Raw genomic sequence first — 7,096 nt, forward strand, 5'->3', positions numbered from 1 at the left:
CTTTTTTATTGATTCTGATAAGTTAGCGGCCGGCACGGACATGAATATTAACTGACGAAAACCTCTTCGCTACTTTCCGAAAATCTTCGACATGTTGCAAATATCCGTAATATTCCGCATTGTACTCACCAGAAATTGCAACTAGAAAGACTACAATAAATCAGTTAGCTACGGCTCGGGCGGGGATTTACCTTTTATCCCTGTAAGGGACCTAATGCCCCAGACTACCGGCTATTTTTTCCGGAATTCGAACTTGATACACTTGATATCCCTGAATTAAATATTTATATCCGCACTTTTGATCTCTAGAGTGCTGACTGTTAGTATTGTATTTGACTGGAATGACTGTCGATTATGTGTTTTTAAGATTAAAACAAGCTTACGAAGAACTTTGTGTTTGCTTTTTTGTACGCTTTCTTTTTAAAAATGTATTGTCCGCCACGGACGCAACAATTGACCAAATGTACCAGATTGTGGTCTCTTTAAAGTGCTATGTTTTTACTGCCGTGATATCTTTAACAAACTACACATTATTGATCGTGGACGTTTTGTACTCTTATTGAATTTGTTTCCCCAAAATATGCTCTTCTATTAGTAGATGTTTAGGTGACGATGTTCTAATTATAGATCTTACACGGCCAAGAAACACTAGATAGGTCTTTGCAAAGAGAGCTGTTGGATATCGTGAATGCGTTCAATGTGGCCTGTTTATTTCAGAAAGCTATGTGCAATGTTTTATGGGGATTTCTATCAAATTGCCAATTGCAAAATTTGATTTAATTCATTCGGACCTACAAGCGGGAAACTTCTTCATTAAAGTTCAATGGGCTTTTAAGAAGTTCGTTGAAAGGCCAAATTTGACGTTAAACAGCAACGCCGAAAAAATTGCTACTCAGTCTTATTTATCACTTTTTTTGTAAGATTTACCAGTAGACGTTCTTCAGTGAAATAAAGCAAACACACAGTGCCGACAAATATGGAAGGGTATTTAGGTAAAAATTACATCCTTCTTTGTGACTGTGTCATGATTCTTGATGGTACTTTCAATTAATATGTAGACACCTTTTCATGCTTGATGACACTTACATCTTGCCTGATGTCCAATGTCTATTTACATTCTGCTTAATGGTATCATGCATGTGTACAGATGCAACATTCTTGTTCGTTAATTGCATGCTGCATATGTGTATGTTGGTTTGTGCAGAGAGACTTGTGCAATAGGCGCAGTGCATAATGAAATCAAATATTAATGCGTTTAATAAATTAACGCGATGGTAAGATGTGAGTTTCACCCAAGCACAAAGCAACATACTATCATGCATGATACAATGATGTCAATTGACAGTCATTCCGAAATGCTACGGAGGACTACGGAAATTTACGGCGTATAACGGAAATTTTATGTTATAGGAGAAGTTGCGCACCTTTGTAAGATATTTGCTACTGAACCGAAATTAACCGCGTGTTTGTAGACTTAACTTTTTTTTGGTTAATGACTAACCATATTTTTTGTACAGTAATTTACCTTCAATAACCAAAGAAAGTCTATGGATATATTTCAATATATGCTACTAATGCATGTATGCAGAGCTCCAGATAAGACGCTTAAAGTCGTAAAAAATTGAATTAAATTTAGTAAAAAAGTAGACTTAAATTCTGTGCGTACGGTTACACATTGGAAAAATAAAATAAGAATTCAAAATGTGTGATCATGCGTAAAACTCAATATCAATGCATATAATGTAAACATTTTATCAATGAGTTCCCACTCGTCTAGGCCCTCATTACAATTATGAAATCAACAGCACTTTAACGTTATTATGAATAACAGACCATCTTTACAACAGTCGAAAAGCCGAACGTTTTCCATTATCTGGTCCTTTTATCGCAAAAAGTCTGCTGTAAACCGGCAATTGTCATAAGCTCTTCTTAGACTATAAACCTAAATGCGGATGTGCCAAAAATTATATTTACATGAAAAAAAAGAATTAATAATAGACTTTAAGGCTGGATTATTATAGAGTGTAAACCAAGATTTTGCTGAAAAAGTTATCTGGAACTTTGCATGTATGTTGAGAGGAAATCGATTACATAATTTTAAATTTACTAGAGTACTTTTATATTGCACCACATAAAATGCTTTAAAACTATAATATTGAAGTGCACATATAAACTTTATTATAGATGGGTAGGTATTTCGTGTCAATCTCTTTCACATATGAAAGAGCTGTTGGTCATGCTGCTTTAAGTACATATAGATGCATGCCACAATTTAGATTAAGCAAAATAAAACACTAGGTATTTGCCAAGAGTCAAATATATACGAGCAGTAAGAGCGTAATCGTGCACAGCGATACTTACTCTTGTAGAATTGAAACTCTTATTGCTTTCTTTCGAAATAATTTCATGTGTCCGATCTAATATGCAATATGCCCGGTGTTTTTTTTGCGGATTAATGTTCCGTTTTAGATCCATAATTAACGAATGCCTCACTATTTTCAAAAATTAACACCGGAATAATGTTCACCGACATTTTTTCATACAGATTGGATATAAATATTATAGAGCTTAACAAAAAATACATTAAGCCCTGTTCTCCCGGCACACGTGCTGGACACACAGGTGGTTAGCGTGTGGCTATGATAATAATTAGTGAAAACATCTTTTTGAATGATAAATAATCATATTAAAACGAAAAATCAAATTTTCTATAAAAAAAAAATCACTACCGTTTTATATATAACAAGGTATCCAACTCGAAATCATCCGAAAACGGGGTGCATCGTTTTGAGCAGCCATTACTAAATTAATTTTGCAGCGATTTTCATGACCCGGTCTTATTCAACGCAGAAATGAATTTCCTTTTAGGAAATGTATATATATTGTTATATTTCTACACATGCTGGGTCAAATTTTAAGAAATTAAGCTATACATAATTCGCTTGACCCAGTTGTTATCGATCAGACCGTATTTGTGAATGAAATCTCCAGTTGTAAGGACACAACTCCGCATTGGAGCAATGAAATCACCCTTGTGTTTTAAAATGTCAGTTGGTTGAAATGTATGTAAACAAAGGTTTGAAAATGCGCTGGACAGTTAGTTTTGATGCATAATTCTACGGCAAGCACGGTAAGAATGTTTTTTTTTCATACGTTTTATTGAATTATGGTATCGAGGTTCGTGAACTTTGCAGGGAAAATGCCCATTTCCCCGTGAAGATTTCAGTCATGAATACTGTCTGATCGATCACAGCTGGGTCACGCGAGTTGTGTATCGTGTTATTTTTTAAAAGTTGACCCAGTATTTGTAAAAATATTGCAAGACATATACATTTCCAGAAAGGAAATTTATTTCTGCGTTGAATAAGACCAAGATCGTGAAAATCGCTGCAAAATTGATGAAGTAATGGCTGTTTAAAACGATGCATCCCGTTTTCGGATGATTTCGAGTTGGATACCTTGTTGAATATATATTTAACTTATTTTTTTTAAGAAAAGTTGATTTTTTCGTTATAATATGATTACTTATCATTCCAAAATATGTTTTCACTAACTAGTATTATAGCCACACGCTAACCACCTGTAGCTGGACACTTTTAAAAAACACTATACAAATTCAAGTACTTATGCATTTAATTGATTGTAAACAATGACGGTTGAAATCCGTGCGTGGGAATTTTTCTGGTAACCAAGAGCGACGTCAACGTTCATGACAAACCTGTTTATATGACATTTATTTATTGATTTTTCCAACTTGATTGAAAATTATGTTTTATGATATTTTAATACATGTAGATGAAGTAGTTGTTTTCTCAACGAGGAGTACAATAGTTGTACAGTACTAGACACGAGTACTTGTAACTTTCAGGTTTCTCTGTATACCACAGACATTATATAGTCATAAAATGATAAATATGTGTTTATAGAAATTGTAATTATAGCATGGTAAACAGACTAGAGAAATCTGAAAGTTTCACGCACAGGTCTGTGGCAATGGGGGTTTGGGCTACTTTATAAATATGAGGTCGATATGCAATGCACATCGGTAGATTACGTCTACTGTAATTATTTGGACTAGGGAAGGGCCACAATTCCAACACATCAGCCCCGTTATGTTCTGAATAAAATGCATGTATAATTTCTTGAGTGCCAATTGCATCTTACAAATATCAAAAACATTCACGGCAGTCAATTCATTGTGTAAACTTACTGGTCTTCATGGCAATAATGAACGTATTTAGTTTAATGGAGATTATATAACGAAGGGAACTAATTCAGCTTATTCAGTTTACTAGTCAAAATGATTCGGATGTTTTCGCTTTTTTTTCCGAAAAGTAATTTATTCAACATACGGAAAATAAACGCGCGCCACCTGATGTCATAATTTAGTAACTTGCATTCTGCTTACTGCCTGTTGCTAACTGCCGTTGTTAATGACGCTTAGTGGCAAAACCGATTATGACTGGTTTCAGGAATAATGAACACACAAACATTGGATAGTCACCAAGCATGTTGAAACAATCATCAAGTATAACCGATAGAGAACAAGCATGTTGGAACTGTCATGAAGCATGTTAGAATAAACATCACGCACAATGTAAATATTATTCATGAATGATGTAATGTTGCAGCAATCATCAAGTATAAAACGAATAGACAACAAGCATGTTGGAATTGTCATAAAGCAAATTAGAATAAGCATCGGTCATAATGTAAATATTCACCACGAATGATGTAACTTTTACCTAAATATCCTTCCATAGACATGTGTTGTTACTAAAATAGACATAGAGATTTGAGCATTGGGAGTGACCTAATCATACTGTGCTTTAGCAGTATTACGGAATACCGTTAGTGCCATCGTGGTTACACATTACAATCCAGAGGGCGAGAACGCGAGAACGCGATAGTACGATGGCGACAATGTGACAATACGATGATGACAGGGGACAATACGATGGCGACAATGCGATAGTACGATGGCGACAATGCGAGAACGCGATTAATACGATGACGACAATCAGACAGTGCGATGACGACAGTGCGACAATACGATGGCGACAGTGAGATAGTACGATGGCGACAATACTACAGTTCTATAGTGCGATAATACGATGACGAACAGTGCGAAAATACGATGACGACAGTGCGACAATACGATGGCGATAGCCGACAGTGCGATAGTACGATGGTGCCAATGCGATAACGCTGATAGTATGATGGCGGCAATTCGAAATGAGATGGCGACAGTGCGACAATACGATGGCGGACAATGCGATTAGAACGATGGCGACATTGCGATGATACCACGGCGACAGTACGATATGACTATCGCATTGTCGCCCCCCGTACTATCGCACTGCCGCCATTGTATTGTCGCACTGTCGCATTGTCGTCATCGTACTAGCGCGTTGTCGCAATCGTACGAACGCATTGTCGCCATCGTATTGTCGCACTGTCGTCATCGTACTTTCGGCGTTCTCGCATTCTCGCCCTCTGGATTTTAATGAGTAACCACGGTGGCCCTAACGGTATTTTGCTACAGTAAAGTGCGTAAAATCTGGTTTGGAATAACAATTTTTTATGCCGAAAACCCGACTTTGTTTTATAAGTAGTAGTCTAAATATACAATGAGTTTTCCGAGCATTAATAAACATATTAAAATAAAATTCATGTTCGTATCAGTTGAAGTTCTTGTTAATAGTAGAAGCAAAGAACACAATAAAACGCTGATTGGGCTTACTAATTTTGAGGCAAGAAAAAAACACATCGCGCTATTATATATAACATTATAACGCGCATCGCAAAGTTCGAGCGCCCGTCTCGGTTGCCGTCGTTTCCGGTGAAAGTTTCGCGCAGGAGCTACCGAGTTAGGATATGAGACAACGAATCATGGCTTTGACTTTATATATCAGTCAGCGTAGTACCTGACCAGACTGCGCGGTTGGACAAGCTAGGATGGACCAACTTCGGCCGCATATGACCTAAGACCCATTTTTCGCATGACGCGGGTCTATCTGACCTTTATTAATGTGTATATAGCTTTGAATGGAATTTGCACATAGTTTTTTGGCAATGGCCTTATTGTTCTGTTAATGTGTTGCACGCTTTCAAAAGCAGAGGGCATATATAAGATCAATTATACTACGGAGTTCATTTTCTGTTGCAAAATGAAATGCAATAAAGATTGTTACTCAGCGGTGTGTACAGTATGACAGCGTTGTCTGTCTGCGATGCATTTATACTGGTTCTAAGCTGGCATACTCACCAATTGGACTCAACCATCTGCTCGAACAAGAAATGATAAGTTCTACTAGCATAAACCTTTAATTGTAACTCATTTTAAAAATATTCATGTTATTTATATTATTCAATTTATTATTCAAAATTATAATTATTATTTCCTTTATTGTTGTTTTTCGCATTAAGAAACTTATTCGGCTTACGAAACTGAAAAATCCCATTGGAAAAAAATCCCATGGGAGAAAAAATCCCATGGGAGAAAAAATCCCATGGGATTTAAAAATCCCATGGGATTTTTGTTTTTTTTTAAACACGACTAAACGCATTAAAATATCGTAGTTGTTCATCATTTCATAAAATATGATGTTTCTGAAAGTTTCATGAATAAATCTCTCAAAATAAGAAAAAAATCCCATGGGATTTTTTCTCCCATTTTAAAATGGGATTTTTTTATTACTAAATATTTTTATATATAATTGGCATAAAACCAATATACAGTCCTTAAATAACGTTAAAATACTTGCAAACGCAAATAAAACACGTTTTTTAAAATGTTCAAAATCCCATGGGATTTTTCTCCCATTTGCAAATTATGGGAGAAAAAAAATCCCATGGGAGAAAAAAATCCCATGGGAAAATCGAAAATCCCATGGGAAAATGCAAAAATCCCATGGGAACCCCAACTTTGTTATAAATTTCATAGTGAAGAAGAAAACGCGTTTTTTGAGTGAAAATAACCAATTATTAATCAACGATAAGACTTTTATCGCATACTATGTCTCAAAGTAGCAAATCTTTAAGAAAAAGGGTACTTAAGTTTGCGAAATTTCGGTTTCGCAAAGTTTTTCCGCCG

The sequence above is a fragment of the Dreissena polymorpha genome, chromosome 3 (assembly GCF_020536995.1).
Source record: "Dreissena polymorpha isolate Duluth1 chromosome 3, UMN_Dpol_1.0, whole genome shotgun sequence".
Lineage (NCBI taxonomy): Eukaryota > Metazoa > Mollusca > Bivalvia > Myida > Dreissenidae > Dreissena > Dreissena polymorpha.